The sequence below is a fragment of the Oryctolagus cuniculus genome, chromosome 9, assembly GCF_051225735.1.
Source record: "Oryctolagus cuniculus isolate XC-2025 breed Fujian yellow rabbit chromosome 9, ASM5122573v1, whole genome shotgun sequence".
Classification (NCBI taxonomy): domain Eukaryota; kingdom Metazoa; phylum Chordata; class Mammalia; order Lagomorpha; family Leporidae; genus Oryctolagus; species Oryctolagus cuniculus.
Genome location: NC_142875.1, coordinates 89,482,628 through 89,503,026, shown reverse-complemented (window position 1 = coordinate 89,503,026; position 20,399 = coordinate 89,482,628). Strand labels below are relative to the sequence as shown.

At 48.6% G+C, this 20,399-nt stretch overlaps 1 pseudogene; it reads right to left on the bottom strand.

Annotated features, from left to right (window-relative positions):
* Positions 1–5,103: 5,103 nt before the first annotated feature.
* On the bottom strand, positions 5,104–6,838 carry LOC138843837 (adenylate kinase 2, mitochondrial pseudogene; annotated as a pseudogene).
* Positions 6,839–20,399: the final 13,561 nt, after the last annotated feature.

Genomic DNA, 20,399 nt, shown 5'->3' with positions numbered 1-20,399 from the left:
AATAGGAGTCAGGAGCCAGATTTGGGTATTGAATTCAGGCAATCTGATGAGCGACACAGGTGTTCTAACTGGTGGCTTATCTGCTAGGCCAAATGTTCACTCCAAAAACACATTTTTTAATTGTCTAAGTGTAATCTACAGAATTAAAAGCAGAATCAGAAGCCATACACAATTATACTAATTGGTGATTAAAAGCTTATGCTTAATTGTCAACTTAACAGTCAATATTGATAGGGCATGCTGAAAGTGATTTTGGAATCTCTACCTATGTATGTTATAGAAGGTAGGTGAGTAGGGATGGGACTGGCCCAAGTGAGTACAACCAGCACCAGACCAGCAAGTAACACTGCTAGTTTCTGTAGCTTCTAAGATTGTTTCTTTGTAAGTTAAAAGCAAACACACAGAATTAAATACTTATATTCACATATACGCAAAGTTTTCTGCGAAAGCATATTTTCTTACAAACATGAAAATACTTGTTAACTAGTTTGATGAGAAAATAATGTATAAAAGTACATAGAAAACGTCGATCATCTCTAATCCTGAAAAGATCAGCTCCACATTTTATAGTACATCAAACACATTTTATAGTACAACAAAACACAATTTTTGTTTTTAATATCAAAACTACTTGAAAAAGAAGATAGACAGAAATTAATCCCTTTATCTTCATCATGGTTGTGAGTAGTTAAACTTTCAAATCTGCATATGTTGAAATGTCTAAGGCTAGGGGCAAGTGCTGTGGCACAGCAGTTTAAACCACCATTTGGAGTGCCCTTATCCCATATCAGCACCAGTCCTGGCTGCTCTGCTTCTGATCCAGCTTCCTGCCAATGCAGCAGAAGATGGCCCCAATACTTGAATTCTCCCATGCACATGGGAGACCTGAATGAAGTTCCTGGCTGGCTTTCACCTGGCCCAGCCCTAGCCCTGGCAACTGCAGGCAACTGGGGAGTGAACCACCGGGTAGAAGATTTCTCTCTCTTTCCCCTGCCCCATTACTCTGTGTTTCAAATATATAAATATACAAATAAATAAACAGGTAGATAAAGAAATATTCTAAAAAATAACTATCTACACCTGAATGAGTCCAAATATTTGTCCACACAGAATATTATCATCTTCAAAGCAGGAGTAATAACAAAGGCTTTAATGCACAAAAACAATAGGCTTTTGGTAATCTGACCACTGGAAAGCAAAAGCTTGTTCATCAGTAAAGGTCTGTGATGTCTCATTTTGTAGATTTAATTTAGTGTATTTAAGGTTCAAGTTGACATCACAATTTTATTTTAAAGATTTATTTACTCATTTGAAAAGGAGAGGGAGCGCAAGAGACACACATGCACACACAGATCTTTCATCTGCTGATTCACTCCCAAATGGCCCCAACGGCCAGGCCTGGACTAGGTTGAATCCAGGGAGCCTGGTGCTCCAGCTGGGTCTCCTACATGAATGACAGGGTCTCAAGAACTTGGACCATCTTCTGCTGCTTCCCAGCCACATTATTAGGGAGCTGGACCAGAAGTGGACCAGCCAGGACTGGAACAGATGCTCCTATATGGGATGCCAGTATTGCAAGTGGAGGCTTAACCTGCTGCACCACAATGCCAGTTCCCCAAATTTTAAAGACAGACAGAAATTTATGTTTCAAAAAACTCCCTATGTTTGTATTAAGATAATAGTAGGCAATACAATTCCAGAAGTTATTTCACAATGTACAACTTCATTTTGGGAAACAGCTGAGGTTCCAAAACTGATTGATCTCTATTAAAATGTCAGCCCTTAAAAAAGGAATGTGTCCATTTCCATACACATGCATTTACAAGGAATCAGATGATCTTTTTTCCCAAAGATTTATTTATTTATTTGAAAGTCAGAGTTACACACAGAGAGAAGGAGAAGCAGAGAGAGAGAGAGAGAGAGAGAGAAAGTCTTCCATCCACTGGTTCACTCCCCAGTTGGCCGCAATGGCCAGAGTTGTACCGAGCTGAAGCCAGGAGCCAGGAGCTTCTTCTGGGCCTCCCATGCGGGTGCAGGGGCCTAAGGACCTGGGCCATCTTCCACTGCTTTCCCAGGCCATAGCAGAGAGCTGGATCGGAAGTGGAGGAGCCGGGACTTGAACTGGCATCCATATAGGATGTCAGCACCACAGGCAGCAATTTTATCTGCTACGCCACAATATTGGCCCCTAGATGATCTTCAAAGCACCCTCCATGTGGTCTTTCAAGTTGTCTGTAATTGGCCACAGTAGGGCCAGCCAGCTCCACTGTTAAGGCTGGTTAGAAAAGCCTAGCGTGATGGAAACCATGAGGACAAAAATGGGGGCTTTTCCTGGCAGTGCTCACTAAAACTCAAGAGATTCCTAGAAAATGACACAGTGGCAGCCTTTCTTGTCCTTTTCCTTGTGAGGTGAACCTGGTGAAGGGGCCATCCTTGCTCTTGAAAGCAAGACACATTCATGGCAAGCTGTGTCCACTTTCAGCCCACTCTGCTGATGCCACCATGGATGTCACCTTGAGTGGCAGTGCTGGCTGCTGTCCTTCTGCATTAACTCTTGGACGATTCAATTAAAATCATTGGAAACTCATCAGAATCCATCTTTTCTGACATATGCACCCTGTGGTGACTGAGAAGACTGATGGAACCCTGGCCCAACCCACCCCCTACCCCATGCTGCTCTCAGGACTCCAAACCCTCCTTCCGTGACTGTACCCAAGACATCTGGCCAGGTCATTCTGTCACCTACTGAACCCTGCTTTGTCACAAGGGCACTTCCAAAAGTCTGGGGGAAAATGGAATGAAGTGGCCCATTATTGTGGTGCAAGAAGTTTGAAATTCATGCATTACAAAGGGGTTTTCCCAAGTTCACAGAAAATGTGTGGATTTCAAAACAAGTTTCTACATCAAATAAATTGATCTTTTTTTAAAGATTTATTTTATGTATTTCAAAGTCAGAGTTACAGAGAGAGACAGAGATAGAGAGAGAGAGAGAATCTTCGATCTGCTGGTTCACTCCCCAAATGGCCTCTATGGCTGGGACTGTGCCAGGAGCTTCTTTATGGTCTCCTCCCACGTGGATAAAGGGGCTCAAATATTTGGGTGGTGGAAGTGAAGCAGCGGGATTCAAGCCACTGCTCATATGCAATGCTAGCATCACAGGCAGCAGCTTTACCAGCTATGCCACAATGCTGGCCCCATAAATTGATTTTTAAATTCCACTTATCCTTGAAATTTTGGAAGCACCCTCATAGGAATCTCCAAACAAGACTGGGTGGAGTGGATGGGGAGTGCCCACTCACACTTGACCGCACCACTGTGAGCTGGTTCCTCTCCTGGATGGAACAGTCCGAGTGGAGGGCCTGGCCATGGGGAGCTCTTGCCAGCTGCCACCCTATGCCTGGTTCTACGGACAGGCTTGGCCAGTGGGCTGTGGGCAGGGGTCCTGGGCATCAGGAGCTGCCAGGAACAAGGGGCTGGCTGGGTCCTCTGAGGGGCAGAGAAATAGGGCAGCTGCAGGGGTCCAGGGTTGTGGTAGGGGTTAGTGAGGTGCACTTTCACAAGGCCTACCTGATGCAGCCTCTAACACTGCTGCAAAATGTATATCTAAGTCTCTTTTGACAGTTTTATTCATATGAAAGGCAGAATGACAAAGAGGGAGAGATGGAGAGAGATCTTCCATCTGGAAGTTCACTCCCCAAATGCCCACAATAGCCAGATCTGGGCCAGGCCAAAGCCAGGAACTCTATTCTGGTCTTCCATAATGTGTGGCAAGGGCCTAAGTCCTTGAGCCACCCTTTATTGCCTTTGCACTAAAACTGGATCAGAAGCAAAGTAGCCAAGGCTCAGACTGGCCCTGCAATGTAGGAGGTGGTGTCCCAAATGGTGGCTTCACTTGCTGCCCACAATACCTGCCCCTAAGTCTTTAATTCATCCAGAGTTTGTTTTTACTTGTAGTGTTACATAGAATAACATGCTTCACTTTCCTTCTTGGGTGAGCTCATGGTCCCAACATATTTACAAACAATTCATTGTTCTGCAATGATTCACAGTCTCCATGCCTGAGTGCTCTGTCTTGCCAATGTCTGCTGGCTGTCATATTCATGCTGCATCACTTGCCTTTTATTATTTTATTTATTTGAGAGGCACAGAGACAAAGAGAGCTCTTCCAACAACTGGGCTAGGCCGAAGACAGCTGAGGATTTTATCCGGGGATCCCCACATGGGTGGCAGAGACCCAAGCACTTGAACCATAATGGCGGCCTCCCAGGTTCTGCATTAGTAGGAATCAGAGCCAGGCATGGAATTCAGGTACTCTGATGTGGGTCATGGTTTTCCTAAACCATTTGGCTTGGGCCAAATGTCCACCCCACTGCACTACATTTTTTTTTCTTCAAATTTTTCATATACTTTGCCAACAAGTCGAACAAGGCAGCATTTGGTGAGTTAAGAAAGGCAATTCACCGAAGACAAGTCATCACAGTGCTATTGAGTTATCCCAATCACAGGCATTGAGAGTGGAAAGGCCAGTCTTTGGATGATATAGCATAGGACCCTTGCTCGTTAGTTTAAAGGTACTCTTCACACACCACGGATGAAAAGTGTAGCACTGCATTGAGTGGATGCTGAGGGCTTAGCCAGGAGGGCAGGGGGACTGGCAAAATCAGTGGGACATCAGAGGAAGGGACTGAGTCCAGTCTCCCATTATGCCAGTAAATTTGATTTGCTGAGCCAGCACCTGTGTGCATGAACCCCCCAGATCTCACAGACATGCAGATGACTTTCTGATCTGATGATGTGGGGAACCAAGGTGAATATTCAAAATGCTTCCTGTACCATGCTGCAGGACACACAGACCCCAGTACCATTTCCTGTATTCTTGGCCTGGTAATCCACGAAGTTCTGAGATAAAAGCTGAGGTCTTAGGGCACAGGCTTTAAAAATATATCATCACCAGTTCAAGAGAATGAAAACTCAATTCCTTTGAAATACGATTGCTTCTCTCTATTTGTACCCAATCTCTCAAAAGAGTGTGCTTTTTGATTACTCTTCCCTTTTGCTTACACTTTTAAAACTCACCTGAATGTAAAAGAAGCTGCCTCACTATGAGAACACTGCTGCTCTTCCAAACACTTGCGCTCCTCACCAGCCCTCCATCTCCACCCTTCCCCTCTGCCCTAAGAGCAGGGCTCATGTGGCAGGGTTATGAGCAGTGGTGTGATCTTGTCTGGCCTTCTGTTACTGTCATGTGGCTTTGGAGAAGACTGCAAGGATGCTTGCAGAAACGACATCAGGGGTCTGGGACATGTCGATGGCAGAGTGGATTCCCCGTTGCCTGTAGTCCACAGTTGGGGTGGTCTGAGTAAGGTAGGCCTCCAGGCAGATTTTCAAAGCTTTCTGATCTGATCGACAGATCAAAGATTCCCCAGTGATGCTATCTTTCAAGGGTTCTTTCGGGGGTTGAATCCCTAGTGATAGGAATGGCCACTTGGGTGAATCAGCCTTCCTGTGATTCTCTGGATCAGCAAGGAGTCTGGGATGCTGAATTCAATCACAGAACCAAGCTTCTCTTCCCTCTTCTCCATCATCGTCTCTTCCCTCTTTTCCCTCATCGTCTGAGGGAAACCATCTAGCAGAAAATCATTCTCGTGAAGGGGGCTCCAGAGCCTTCTCAGTCAGCTCCATGACCATCTCATCACTCACCAATTTCCCAGTATCCACAGCTGTTTTCCCAGCTTGGAGCCAGAAGCTACCATGGCCTTCAGCATGTCCCTAGTGGCCAAGCAGCAGACACAAAAGTTTTCTGCCAATCCAGGTGCCTGAGTGTCGGCCCCGGGGCAGCCCTAGCAGCATGGCCCGGATGTCTTTAGGATCCGCAGGCTCTCCTGCTGGCACACTGGGAGCTGTGTCTGCCGAACCTCCCACTCTTCACAGGTCCAGTGCTGCCAGGCCAGTGCGCCTCGCACCATCGCTCACGTCCCCTGAACCACTTTCATTACAGCGGCTTTGTCCTGGGTCTTGTCTTGATTCACTCGCGGTTAAGGCAACCCTCCTTTTCCTTTTCAAGGTTGTTCGGTTCCTGGGTTTGTTTTCTTTTACACAGATGTGAGAGAGTTCTCCCTCCATCTCTCAGGACAGGTTTAGACTGAGAGCCCAGAAGGAGAGCACTGGGGCAGGCGAGTACACAGGTGGGGCCATAAGCCCAGCACAAACACAGAGACCCCCAGTGGCTTCTCCAGGAGGCAGCCGTACAGCCGAGCCAGGGAGAGGGTCACACCACTGACACTGAGTGTATGGAGGGCAGACGGAGTGTGTGGGTAACAGGGGCCATCAGGAGCCGGGTGTGAGGTCTCCTGCTTAGTGGTTCAGAGCGCTGTCTTTGGAGTTTGGTTTCTCAGCCCTGCCTCATATAAGCTGTGTGGCCCTGGGCACAGCGGCTAACCAGTCTGAGGCTCAGTTTTCTTACCTGTGAAATGCGGATAATCACAGTGGGATGGGAACACCTCTGAACACACTGCCTGGTGCAGGCTGAGTCTATGAGGCAAAAAGTCGGAATGGGCAAGGCAGGCTCACAGAAGCAGAAAAGGAATCCAACCTACAAAAGCCTTGGGTGAGGTCCTGGATTTCCTGGTTTGCAACTAGGCAGGAGGCCAGGGCTCCCCACCAGACAGCTGGCCATTGGCTCACACCATCCTGGGGCCCCAGAGTGACCTTTCCTATGTCCTATGTATAAAAGGAGATGCTAAAGCATGCCTGGGAATACGTGAAACGCACACGGTCTTCTGTGTGGTGGCTGCCCCCTTCCCAGCACCTCTTCCCCTCACCTCAGCTGCCACCACATGACCTCTCCCCACCGCCCACCCCCAGTTGCTTCCATCATCCACCCACCTTAACTAGAAAATTAGCTTTTCTCCAGGTGTTTCACGTTTGCAGCGGGGTAGTACTTGGCATTGCTACAGGCCTTGCTCAGGCTCTCACGGCAGGCAGAAGACGTGAAGACAGAGCCCGCATCCCCTGAGCCTGCAGACTGAGCTCTGAGATGCAGGGAGGCAGCTGACAGCTCACAGGTGACCCCTGCGCCTGGCCCATCCTACCCTGACTATGGCTCTGGGTCATTCCTTGTACCTGCCTTGTAGGTATCTTGTCCCCTCCACCTGCAGGAGCTAAGGCCTCTGACTTCCCCTGGGAAACAAATCCCCACAGAGGGGGCTCTGGGAAGTGGAGGGGCCCACACTGCCTTCAAGGACCCATTGCCACAGCTCTGGACCTCTCCTTTCTGTGCACAGAGCCTGTGAAGAACAGCCAGAATGAATTTATTCAAGGAAAATAAATTTACAGAGGTGGGTTGTGGGGAGCAACTCGGACTAGACTGTTACTGGAATTAAGACTTATTCTATGCATCTGCTCTCCCACAATATGGCGCTGGGAGAGGAGTAAACAGCTTCTACACAGCTGCCTCCAGTTCGACCAGTAACCTGCAGGAGCTGCTCCTGATTGGAGGAGAGCAGCGTACTCGGCGTGTGGGTAGCAGAGTTGGGACTGGTGGAAGAGGACTATATAGGAGGAGAGAGACAACATGCATGAGGAACATCTATCTGAAGGAACACCTGAGCAGCCCCCGAGAGAGCCAGCCGGCGGTGTGCCGCTCCCCCGTCCACGGAGGTGGAAGGGTCGGTAGCCAACCCGGGAAGAACCAGCAGCAAACCCGGGGAGGGCCGAGCAGACAAAAGAACAGCGCAAGGTCCTGTGTCGTTCCTCCGCGAAGAGGGGGAGCGACAGTGGGTGACCACTTGCCAGTGTGCGCACTGACTGAACCCATGGCAGAGGGCCCAGACCCAGCAGTATGGGCCTTTTTATATCTTTGGTGGGTAAGGGTCTGTCGGAGGGGGCAGTAGGTGGAGGTTAGCTTCTCCACACAGGTTCCTCAAGTTTTCCCATGGGCTTTCAAACCTGGAGAAGAATGAAGGGGGTGGGGTGGAGAGCAAGTGGGTGTAAGACTGAACTGGTCTCTTGAAAGAAAGCAGGGATAAGGGGTAAAATGGCATTTTTATCTACTTTCAGGCACAAACCTAAAATGGCTGAGGTTTATGCCCTTGTTCCATCAGTCCTGACTCTGAGTTTGGATAAGGAGATGGGACACCAGTTTCTGCCTACTTCCTTCTAATATGGGGTGTTGGCATGGAGAGGGGATTGAACTGATTGAAGAAGAGTCTTGTGTTGTTCCTGTGTGATGGCTTGGGATATAGCAGCCATTCATTCCTGTAAGAAGTTTTGAAATGTTACTTACACATGGTAAGATTAAGAGTACTATGATTGTGAGGATAAAATGAGATGTTAGAAACATTTCCCACAAGTGCCAGTGCTGTGGCATAGCAAGTAAAGCCGTTGCCTGCAATGCCAGCATTCCATATGGGTGCTGGTTTGAGTCTCGGCTGCTCCACTTCCGATCCAGCCATCTGTTGAGGCCTGGGAAAGCAGAGGAAGATGGCCCAAGTCCTTGAGCCCCTTCAACCACATGAGAGACCCAGAAGAAACTCCTGGCTCTTAGCTCCAGGCTTCAGATGGGTGCAGCTCTAGCCATTGCGGCCATCTAGGAAGTGAACCAGCAGATAGAAGACCTGTTTCTCTTTCTGCTTCTGCCTCTCTCTAACTCTGCCTTTCAAATAAATAAATAAATAAATAAGTTTTTTAGAAAAAATAAAAACAGAAACATCACCCATTGTGGAAAAATGGCAAAAATGAGGAGGACAAAGAATATAAGAAAGCAAGAGTCTTTTCCAGTTAGTGGGAAGACAGGTGTGTGCCTGAACGCTCCCGTTTTGGTTAGTGTGTTGGTACTGGCAAGAAACTATGGGATGGCCTGCTTCTAGTCCTGGGCTCCCTTATTGCCTCCCTCTGCTTATGGAAATCTTGCCTGCTGCCAGGGGTTGGTGCAAGGACTGCTCTGACTTCTCCAAGTTGAGTAAGGGTGAAGTAGGGACCCGTGGTCAAGACAGGGCTCCAGCAGACGGTGACCTCCAGCAGAAGTTGGGCTGCAGCGCCAGCTCACACAAACTGTCTCCATTTGAGGTTTCATGTGCATGGCTATCTAGAAATTCATTGCCTGGAGAAAACAAAACTAACAAGCGATTAAATCCACAGCGTCTAAAACAAAGGACAGAGTCATTATTAGAGGATCTAAGAAAAGGTGCTGTCCAAACCACGAGGAAGTTTTCCTATTGAGAGGCAAATAGAAACTGACAGGAGGGGCTTTATAATAATCAGGTGAGTGTCGAAGCCTGGCCAAGTATATATGAGGCCCAGACTTATCTATCGCTTCACCCTGGGATGCTGGAAGAGACATCATAAGGGAGGTGTGAACCTCCTTAGGGAAGGCACCCTGTTGACTTTCATTACCTAGCTACGTTACTACGGAAGCTGGGCAGAGTGAAGGCCAATAGGATCTGATGTGGGAGTCCTTCAATCCTGGGGCAGTCCTGGTTCCATTGGCCCAGTTGTTAGCAGAGCTGACAGGACTCTTCAGAGGCTGGCTTCTGTCATGACTTCCTGTCTGAAGCCAAGGCTTCCACATCAAAAACTAAAGCCATGGGGCCGGCACTGTGGCATGGTGGGTAAAGCTGCTGCCTGCACCTGTTTGAGTCTTGGCTGCTCCACTTCTGATCCAGCTCTCTGCTATGGCCTGGGAAAGCAGTAGAAGATGGTTCAAGTCCTTGGACTCCTGCACCCGTGTGGGAGACCCAGAAGAAGCTCCTGGCTCCTGGCTTCGGATCAGCCCAGCTCCAGCCTTTGTGGCCATCTGGGGAGTGAACCAGCAGATGGAAGACCTCTCTATCTCACTCTGTCTTTGCCTCTCTGTAACTCTGCCTTTCAAATAAATTAATAATAATAAAAGAGTACATGTAGTTTGAAATATTTCTTGAATATCTAACACAAGTGTAAGCCAATTAAAACAGAGCTTTTAATAAATTTTTCCACGTAAATATACAATATGTATACACATATAACATATAACATACATTACAGGACAGAACAAGAAAATTGTTTCAATAATAGTTTTTAAAAAATCTTTAACTGCTTTTTTTTTTAATTAGCACAGATTGATTAGAGTTACTTCCTGCTTTTAGTAATCTGAATCAACTATACTGTTTCTCAGTTGGAACTTGTAGTCCATTACTAAACTTTGACTTTGTCTGTTTACAGAGCTGTCCCAAAGTACTGAATACAGTAGAAGTGGGAATACTGAATACAGTCCGGTGGGAAAAAGGCTTTGGAACCTGGAAGAGGATACATTTAAACACAGAACCAACAATGTTTTAATTTCCATGAGTAGTAAACCTGACTTTTAGTGTCTGGAGGAGATAACAAAACTGTGGATGAAAAAAGACTTTAGGCTGGTGCCACGGCTCACTAGGCTAATCCTCCGCCTTGCGGCGCCAGCATACCGGGTTCTAGTCCCGGTCGGGGCGCCGGATTCTGTCCCGGTTGCCCCTCTTCCAGGCCAGCTCTCTGCTGTGGCCAGGGAATGCAGTGGAGGATGGACCAAGTCCTTGGGCCCTGCACCCCATGGGAGACCAGGAAAAGCACCTGGCTCCTGCCATCGGATCAGCGCGGTGTGCCGGCCGCAGCGCACTGGCTGCGGTGGCCATTGGAGGGTGAACCAACGGCAAAGGAAGACCTTTCTCTCTCCCTCTCTCACTGTCCACTCTGTCTGTCAAAAAAAAAAAAAAAGACTTTAAATAGCCACGTTAAAAACTATAAGCTCATTAGCCAAAAAGAAGAGGCACTTGCTTACTTCATATAGTATTTTAGAAAGCATCTGGAAGATTTTATAAAGCATTTAACCATCATGGCTGATATAAATACAACAGGATGATTAGAGCTTTGTAACTTTTGGACATTTGTATCAGCAGAATTTTACATTATCATAACTTAAATTTTAGCACCATTTCACATCTTGACAGTACCTTTAATATTGTACAAGGGAGGATTAAGATGTTAGAGTAGAGTGCAAGATGTGGTTCCACTATGTCAGGTTTTAGGATTTTAGGGTTTGTCGAAAAAGAGGAGGCAGTTAGTCAGAGAATACGTTATCTCAGAGAGGACAGAATGCAAGGGGGGCACAGTAAAAAGAGAGTGGGGGGGGTCAGCACTGTGTCGTAGTGGGCTAAGCCTCTGCCTGTGGCACTGGAATCCCATATGGGCTCTAGTTCATGTCCTGGCTGCTCCTCTTCTGATCCAGCTCTCTGCTATGACCTGGGAAAGCAGTAGAAATGGCCCAAGTCCTTGGGCTCCTTCATGCACGTGGGAGACCCAACAGAAGCTCCTGGCTCCTGGCTTCAGATCAGCACAGCTCCAGCCACGACAGCTATCTGGGGAGTGAACCAGGGGATGGAAGACCTTTCTTTCTGTCTCTCTCTCTATCTGTAACTCTACCTCTCAAATAAATTAATAAAATCTTTTAAAAATGAGAGAAAGTGAAAGTGAAAGAGAGAGAGAGAGAGAGAGAGAGAGAGAGAAATGGACTGAGCCCGCCTGGACAGAGGATGAGGGAGGAGGTGTTAATGTCAGGTTTCATTGCATTTGAACAGCAAGCATAGTCCTTTCTTAAGCTGTTTGTTGGAGGAGGTGCAGAGCGCCACAGGGACCCTAGTAAGGTGGGCAGAAGTTTTGAGAAAGAGTCTTTGGTGAAGTTTATGGTGCATTGTCTTAGCAATTTGGAATGTCCCAGGTGCGGGACTTTTCAGAGCAATAAACATGCTACCAGCATTTACAGCATCCTTCTGCACCCATGGGGAGGAGTGGCAGAACAGAGGAGGAGGGATCAGGAAGAGAGGAGAGAGGCAGCTTCAGCTGCTGCTGAGGGGAAGCAGTGGGGAGGAGCCAGACAGGGCGACAGGGTGAGTAGAGGTCATGTTCCAGAGGTGGCAGCATCCTTGAGGGAACAGGAACAGTGCAAGAAGGGAAAGTCAAGGGTTCTAGAGGAGGCCCCTGGCTTTTCTCCTGCCCAAGGGCTTGGAATGAGGAAAGATGACCTTGGAGGAGGACAAAGGCTTGAATGTAAGGGACCTCTGACTATTTTCCATTTCTCTGTGCAAAGTTATTGAGTTCATAAAGAATTTTGAGAGCAAAAGTGCCAAATGCTTGCACATTTCTTTGGCCTTATCTCCCCTTTAGGACCAATTTGTGCAAATTTAAGAGACAGGCAAAATATGAGAAATTTTGGAGCCCATGGATCTGGTGAAATGGGCCCAAAGATTGGAGGATTACTCTCTTAGGGCATCCCTCAAGATTCCCACACAATCAGAATCTTCTCCCAGGGAAGAGTGGTTTGGACTTTAAGGCAAATGTCCTCACTCTCAAGTGGAACAGGTTCACCCCATGTTAGACCTCCCAGAGGCCTCCTCTTGTTCCCAGAATAAAAGGGATGGGTAAGCAGGACCAAAGTCTACCCTAGACCTCCTGGAGATGGGAGACAATGGCTGGTCTGCCCCAGTTCACTCTAAGGAGACAAGAGCTGACCTCTTACCCATCCAATGGGCTGAGAATGAGGACCAGTGTGGGCATGCAGTGATGAGATCTGGCTGTGAATTCGTGGGGAAATAAGAAAGTGCAAGTGAGAACGTGAGTGACTGCAGTGGTTCTCAACTCATCTGGGGAGTTCTGGAGAGGTGTCTCTCAGGGCTGTCTGATGGGGTGACCTCAGAGTTACACTCTCCCTCCACCCAGGAGATGCACTTAGTCAGAAATGACAGGGGGCCAGCGCTGTGGCATAGTGGGTTAAAGCCCCAGCCTGGAGTACCAGTATCTCATATGGGTGCTGGTTCAAGTGAACCATTGGATAGACCTCTCTCTCTGCCTCTCCTTCTTTGTGTAACTCTGACTTTCAAATAAATAAATAAACCTTAAAAAAAAAGAAAAAGAAAAGAAATGACAGTAAGAAGGGGGAAGGTGACACTAGAATACCCCATTGGGCAGTGTTGCTGGTATTCACCTGGAGAGTTTTGGATCCCACCAAAGAGTAGCCTTGGCCAGAAATCCTCAGTCTCTACTCAGTCTGGTCCCAGTCACATGCATTCATGGACCCCTTCCAGAAAGGGCAAAAGGAGATTGTAGGAAAGAGAAGGTGGGGAGAGACAGCAAAGAGGGGAAGGAGTTCAGAAAGGAGAAGAAAGGTCGGGGTGGGGGAGGAGGGGGAGGATCACAGCTCTTACCCAGGGGATGCAGGAGTGGCTGGGTTGAGCAAGATACAGATCCCTCACTCTCTCCCTCACATGGGACACCAAATGTTAAGGAAAAGGGATGCAGATCAGAGAGGAGAAAGAATGTACACTCACAACCAAACTGAATTTATTCTAAGAAAATAAATAATAAATTCACAGAGGTGGGTAACCAACTGCCAATGTGCACACTGACTGAACACATGGCAGAGGGCCCAGACCTCAGCAGGCTGGGCATTTTTCTATCTTAGGGTGGGTAAGGGTCTGGATAGAGGGGGCAGGAGGGACCCAAACTGCCTTGCAAGTCCCATCACCACAGCCCCAGCCTCTCCCCTCTGTGCACAGAGCTTATAACAGCTGATGACTGGAGAGTACCCAGCTGGCTCCTGGGTGCAGCTCCCAGGTGTCTTCTACCCTGGTGGCCCCATCCACTCCCCTCTGCAACAGAAAGTGAAAAGAAATCCCTGTCCCAGCTCTGGGGTGGCAAAAAGGAAGCAAAAATGTGGCAGGGCCCTCTCAGGCAACATCAAACTAGCAGAGGGCAGGGGACTCATGAAGCATCAGACTGGCGGCTTCTCATCTCCCATAGCAGCTGGGCTGGCACTCAGGGAACAAAAGTGAGGTTAAGGTACCTGCTGTCAAGGGGGCCAGGAGAGGGGCTTGTGAGGGAACTGAGTCTCCTGTCCTGGGAAGGTGCACACACAGGCCAGTGCAGCAGAATAGTTTCCTGGCAGGGAACGGTGTCTGCCTGGCCCAAGAGGTGGGCCTGGCTCCTCTACCTCTGAAGTGCTATCTGCCAGGTCAGAGGCTGGGCTCTGAGACATAGAGAACAGGTGGGTCTGGAAGGCAAGTACTCAGGGAGAGCAAAGACCCACAAATGCTGCTGGAGGAAATGGGCAAGCTGGTGAGATCCGAGACCAGGGCCTGCAAGGCAGAAGTGACGCTCAGGCCCGTAAGGGCAGCGTGGCTCACCTGGGCAGGCAGAGCTGGGCTCAGTGCGCCAGGGCATGAAGGTGGGCGTGGTCCTGGGAAGCTGTGGTTGGCTCTGACTCTGGGCTGTGACTCAGCATCTGTACTGTCTGGGATTTCCTCTATGGGCAACCCCTCTCCAGGCATCAAACCAGCATGATGTTGAAGGACTCATTCCTAAGGCTAGAACAACTAGAAAATCTCTGAACCACCCCTCCAGAGGCCTGGCTGTAGGCTCAGGACATGATTCTCCAGCATTTGTCCTCCAGGGCTGGCCTGGGTCACTCATCCCCAGGGTGAGGTGGTTGTGCCTGGACTGTTTTACAAGGTGATTTGTTGGGGAAAGGGACACTGCTATACTTTGGATATTATTTTGAGCATCCCCCAAAGGCCCACATGTTAAAGACTGGGTCCCCAGACTTCTACAAGAATGGTGCTCAGAGGCTTGGAACTTAAACCAATTACGGTGTTTGGAGGAAGGGCCTGGGGTCAGGCATTTGGCCCAGTGACTGCTGCTTGGGGTGCCTGCATATTCTTCAGAGTGCCTGGGTTTGAGTTCAGGCTCTGTTCCCCCTCCCAGCTTTCTGCTAAAGAAGGCCCTGGGAGGCTGCAGGCGATGGCCCAACTAACTAGGTAAGTACCTGCCACCCATGTGGGAGCCCTGGTTTGGTTTGTGCTCCTGGCTCCTAGCTTTGCTCTAGCCCAAGGGCTTACAAGGGAAAAGGAGTCCAGGTTTCTCCCATCCCCACCCCTCCTCTAGGACAAAGGATTTGCTAAGTGTAAATTAGGAAATTCCTCCCCAGGTTTGCTGGCAGAGGGGCTTCCCCCTAGTGTACCTGCCTTAGAGGAGAGTGTAGAAGTTTTTAGTGTTATCAGGCCAGGCAACCCATTTGATGCTGAGAAGGGGGCTTTCCCATGGAGGGAAGGGCTGGGACCACCTGGAAAGTTATCAGGGTCTGGGCAGGACCTTGAAGTGTGGATGCTGGGCTTCTGTAGACACTGGTTTCCCCAGGCCCCTCTCTCACACACATAAGCTAATTCCTAACTTCCTACCTAACATCCCTGCCTTTCAGATACATAAAGTAAATGATGATAAACAGGGCCTTTGGGAAGTAATGAGGCTATGTTGTTAGGGTGGCGCCTGTGGTGGATTTGTCAGGAGGCATAGAGAGGCACACTTCGCTCTTGCTATGCGAGATGCCTTGGGACTATGCCTGCAAGAAGTACGTCTTCAACAGCCTCATCTTGGACTGTGATCCTCTAGAACCATGAGCCCAAATCAACCTTCCTTCATGAGTAGCTTGTCTTAGGTCTCGTTACAGTGGGGCTGGCTGGCTAATGCAGATGCTAAGAGGGCAAACTACAGTGTCCAGGATTCTGCCCGGAGGGGCGTGGCTCCAGATTGCTATGTGGCAGTGAGTGGGTGGGGGTGCAGGACTCTGCTCCAAGAGCAAAGGGACTAGGAGTCTTCCTTCCCTGAAGCCTGATGCACAGCAGAGCTGGACCTGCGACAGCTGGAGAATCAATGCCTGGGTTTGCATCACAGGTCCCAGGCGACACAGACTGCCTCTTCTGTGAAGGTTCTGCTATCTTTCTTCTGGCATTGGATTCCCTGCCAGTCACAGCACTCCAGATGTCATGCTGATTTCCAGGAAACTGGTGGCTTCCTGAGCAGGGAGCTGTTACTGGAACACATGCTGTGGGCAGGGCCTGGGCACAGCCCTGGAGGCTGGTGTGTGACTGTGCATGTAAGCAGTGGACCAGGGTGGGCAATGAACCCCGCACAACTCTGGGAACACAGCATCTGTTAGCTCTGGGGCTCAGCAACCACATACAGGGATGTGAATGCTGTTTTCCCAGGCACAGCCAGGTGGGCGCCAGGCAGAGGCAGGTCCCCGATCAGACTCCCGGTCTGGTGTCTGTTTCATGTGTCCAAGGGGCCTCCAACACAGAATTTGCTTCCTGGAGAGGGGGATAAAGTTCTTGGGATCATTCCTGGTTGTGCATAAGGGAAAAGGGACGGGGCAGAGCCCATAGCAGCATCAGCTTGGAGGCAAAGGAGGAGGACGGGGAGGCTTTAAACTGTGGCTCTCCCAGATTCAGTGAGACTGGCCTGGAGGGGTGCTGCAGATGCCACTGGCTCCCTGCCCTGGCTGAACTCACTGTTCAGCTCTCAAAGGTGAGACCACAAGACCCAGGCATATGTGTGTGTGCCTCAGCCCTCCTGGGCACCCAATGTATGTGCCCTGGCCTCAGCCTAAGCAGGGCTTGTCAGAATCTCTGTGGTCACAGGCCATTCCACAGAGACCGATCCTCCCCGGGGCCCTTGCACAAGTCCTTTCTAAAGTGTAGGGGAAATTCAGGGGCAGGAGTAGCAGGCTGGGGGGACGTCATGCTGTTGTCACCACTCATTCTAACCAGTAAGGCTTCACCCCTCTCCACATCTTGGCACTGCCCCTCTCTGGGACACTCCCCAGGCCCTCTTTCATCCCTCAGGGGCTCTGGCAGACAGCACTGTATTCAGGTCACCTTCCCAGGGTCAACTTCTCAATGTCTTTCTCCCAAGTAGAGTTTTGGCTTGAAATAGGCCAGTTTCCTAATTTGTCATCCTTGATCATACAGCTGCTTTCAGCCCATATGATTATTTTTTGTAGAATCAGAATTTTAAAAAAATAACATTTATTTATTTGTGAGGCAGAGAGAGAGAGCTTGTGCACACTCTGTCTTTCTCTCTGCCTTGGTTCTGCAGCCCAGGCCCTTCTGTCATGACAGTGTTTGGCTTAATCACAGCCACATGGGCAAGCAGAGGAGTCGGGAGTCACAGAGTCTTGACTCTGAGGGTCTGTTGCCCAAGGGTGGTGCTGCCAAGCCTCTCCAAAAGGCCTCTGTTCCTGGTCCTGGAAGATGCTGAGGGCAGCCCAGGAGCCCTAGAGAAGCTTTATTATGGAAAGACTTGTGGGAAAAGCTTTGAGAAAAGACCTATTTTCTGAAACACTGTGTCTGAGAACAGTGTTGTGATGACTTTGCTGTAATGTCAATATAAATATAAAAAATACAAGGGGTGCATGTTTGGCCTCGTGATTAAGTCACTAGTTAATAGAAATTTGTGGGAGGAATAAGAGGGGTGGGAGTGTGGGAAGGATCACCATGTTCCTAAAGTTGCAATTATGAAGTGTATGAAGTTTGTAACTGTAAAGCTGTATAGTTCTACATACATTCCTATGGACTGACTTCTAAGGGTACAGCTTCAAAATTTGCCATGGGATCCCAAATCCCCTTCAGCTGGGTGGTAAAAATACCATCTTGAGTTTAAAGTGATCATATGGATAGGATTAAGGGTCTGATAATAATAATAAAATTACAAAGGAGTGAATGCGTTAACATGGGGAGCAGTCCATACATCCAACTCGTAGAATGACAATTGCTTTAAATAGCACTCTGACCTCAGAATCAGCTCTTTAGGCATTCTTGTCTGGCTGAAAAGCCCATGAGAGCATCTCAGGCATGGAAAGCCAACACACTGTGGCAAAAAATGTCCTATATGAAGGACCTTAGTGAGCGAGACACCAGTGGAAAGAAGTGGTCATCAAAGAAGGAGATACTTCTCTCTGAAGGGAGGAGAGAACTTCCACTTTGCTTATAGCCTTGTCTAAATACTGATGGAGTTTGTGGATTTAAAAGGCTTCCATAGCCTAGGCAGCTCATGTTAAGAGCTTTAGGTGTGGGCTGGTGCTGTGGTGTAACAGGTAAAACTGCCACCTGCAGTTCCGGCATCCCATATGGGCACCAGTTCAAGTCCCGGCTGCTCCACTTTCCATTCAGATCCCTGCTAATGTGCCTGGAAGGGCAGTGGAAGATGGTGCTTGCTACCTACATCAGAAACTCAGATGGAGTTCTAGGCTCCTGGCTTCGGCCAGGCCCAGCCCTGGCTGTTATGGTCATTGGGGAATGAACCAATAGATAGCCAATCTCTCTTTCTTTCTCTAACTCTGCTTTGCAACTAACTAAATAAATAAATATAAAAAAAAAAGAGCACCTGGTTTCGAACCCTGCCTCTGCTTTCAAGTCTAGCTTCCTGCTAATGTGTAACCTGGGAGGCAACAGGATGCTGTTGTAGGCATTTGGGAAATGAACAGCGGATACAAGATCTCTTTCTTTCTTTCTCTGTCTTCCTGTCTTTCAGATAAGTATAAATAAATAAGAATTTAAAACAGAATTTCTATAGATTTTTTTAAGAAGAAACATCAATTACTGGGGTCAGAAGTGTTATTTACCACAACATGAAGCTGGTGTTGAATGAGAGTGTGGTTCTGGTTATGTTTTTATGAAGTATTTATAGTTCTTAAGGCCAGTGTTGCAGTGCAAAAGGTTAGGCTACTGCTTGTGATGCCAGCATCCTGTACAGCAGTGTGAGTTCAAGTCCCAGCTGCTTGGTTTTGGATCCAGCTCCCTGCTAATGCACCTGGGGAGGCAGAGGAAGATTGCCCTTGCCACTCATGTGGGAGACCAGGATGGAGTGCCAGGCTCCTGGCTTTTGTCAGGCCTCGCCCTGGCTGTTTCAGTCATCTGGAGAGTGAACCAGTGGATGGAAGGTCTTGGCCACTCTCTCTCTTTCTCTCTGCTGCTCTGCCTTTCAGATAAATAAAGAAAACTTTTTAAAAATTATTTTGTGCTTTAGAATTTTTTTTGAGATTTATTTATTTATTTGAAAGTCAGAGTTACACAGAAAGAGGAGAAGCAGAGAGAAAGAGAGAAGGAAAGAGAGAGAGAGAGAGAGAGAGAGAGAAAGGTCTTCCATCTGATTGTTCACTCCCCAGATGTCTGCAATGGCCAGATTTGTGCTGATCTGAAGCTGGGAGCTTCTTCCAGGTCTCCCATGCGGGTGCAGGGGCCCAAGGACCTAGGCCATCTTCTTACTGCTTTCCCAGGCCATAGCAGAGAGCTGGATCGGAAGTGGAGCAGCCGGGTCTCAAACCGGCGCCCATATGGGATGCCGGCGCTTTAGGCCAGGGTGTTAACCCTCTGTGCCACAGCGCCAGGGCCCCAATTTTTTTTTAAGTTAAATAAACTGTAGGAGAGGAGAGCGACCTTTTGGCGCTCAGATTGCAGGGAAGTCACAAAGGCTAGAGAGCCAAACCTGGGCTTTGAAAGCTTCCTCTATCACGAAACACCCATTGTTCCCATCACCTGCAGAGCCAGTCCCTGGGGGTGTGAACAGCAAGGGCCTATTCTTTTGGCCCTTGCTCTGGCTTTGCATAGGACCTTTGATGGTGGAGAAGGCAGAGCCTCAGCATAGGAAGGGAACCAGGAAGCCTGAGAGTGGTGGGGCCACATTCAGGTTCTTATATCAGGTGTGGCCCCAAGGAGCTAGGCTACACCTCTGGAAGGTTCTACCACCTCGCAACTGCCTCACTGTGGAGACCAAGCCTCTAACACATGGGCTTTTGGGAGTATTCAACAATGAAGCAATTCATGAGAGCAAACAGAATTTGGCCCAACATTTGAAATAATTAAACATAATCACACAACTCTGTTAGCTTAGCACAGGGAAACAAATGATTTTGGGCTGTAGGGAGCCAGCCATTAAAGGCACAGGGAAGCTCTAGTCTTATTGGTCTCCTTGGGTTTGTCGTCCCCTCTTCAAGGTGCGCACCAGTTACCTTTGTGGCAGAGGCCTACACATCCACAAAGGCCTTGATTTAAGAATCTCCAGGGGCCGGCGCTGCTGCGTAGCAGATTAAGCCACTGCCTGCAGTGCCAGCATCCCATATGGGCACCTGTTTGAGTCTTGGCTGCTCCACTTCTGATCCAGCTCTCTGCTATGGCCTGGGAAAGCAGTAGAAGATGGCCCAAGTCCTTGGGCCCCTGTACCCGTGTGGGAGACCTGGAAGAAGCTCCTGGCTCCTGGCTTTGGATCAGGGCAGTTCCGGCAGTTGCTGCCAATTGGGGAGTGAACCAACGGATGGAAGACCTCTCTCTCTCTCTCTCTCTCTCTCTCTCTCTCTCTCTGCTTCTGCCTCTCTATAACTCTGCTTTCATATTAATATATCTTTAAAAATTAAAAAAAAAAAAGAATCTCCAAGGTGGGCAGGCATCTGGTCCAGAGGTTAAGATGCCTGCAGCCCACATAGGAATGCCTGGGTTTGATTCCTGGCTCTTGTTCCTGACGCCAGCTTCCAGCCAACGCAGATTCTGAGTGATGGCTGAGTAGTTGGG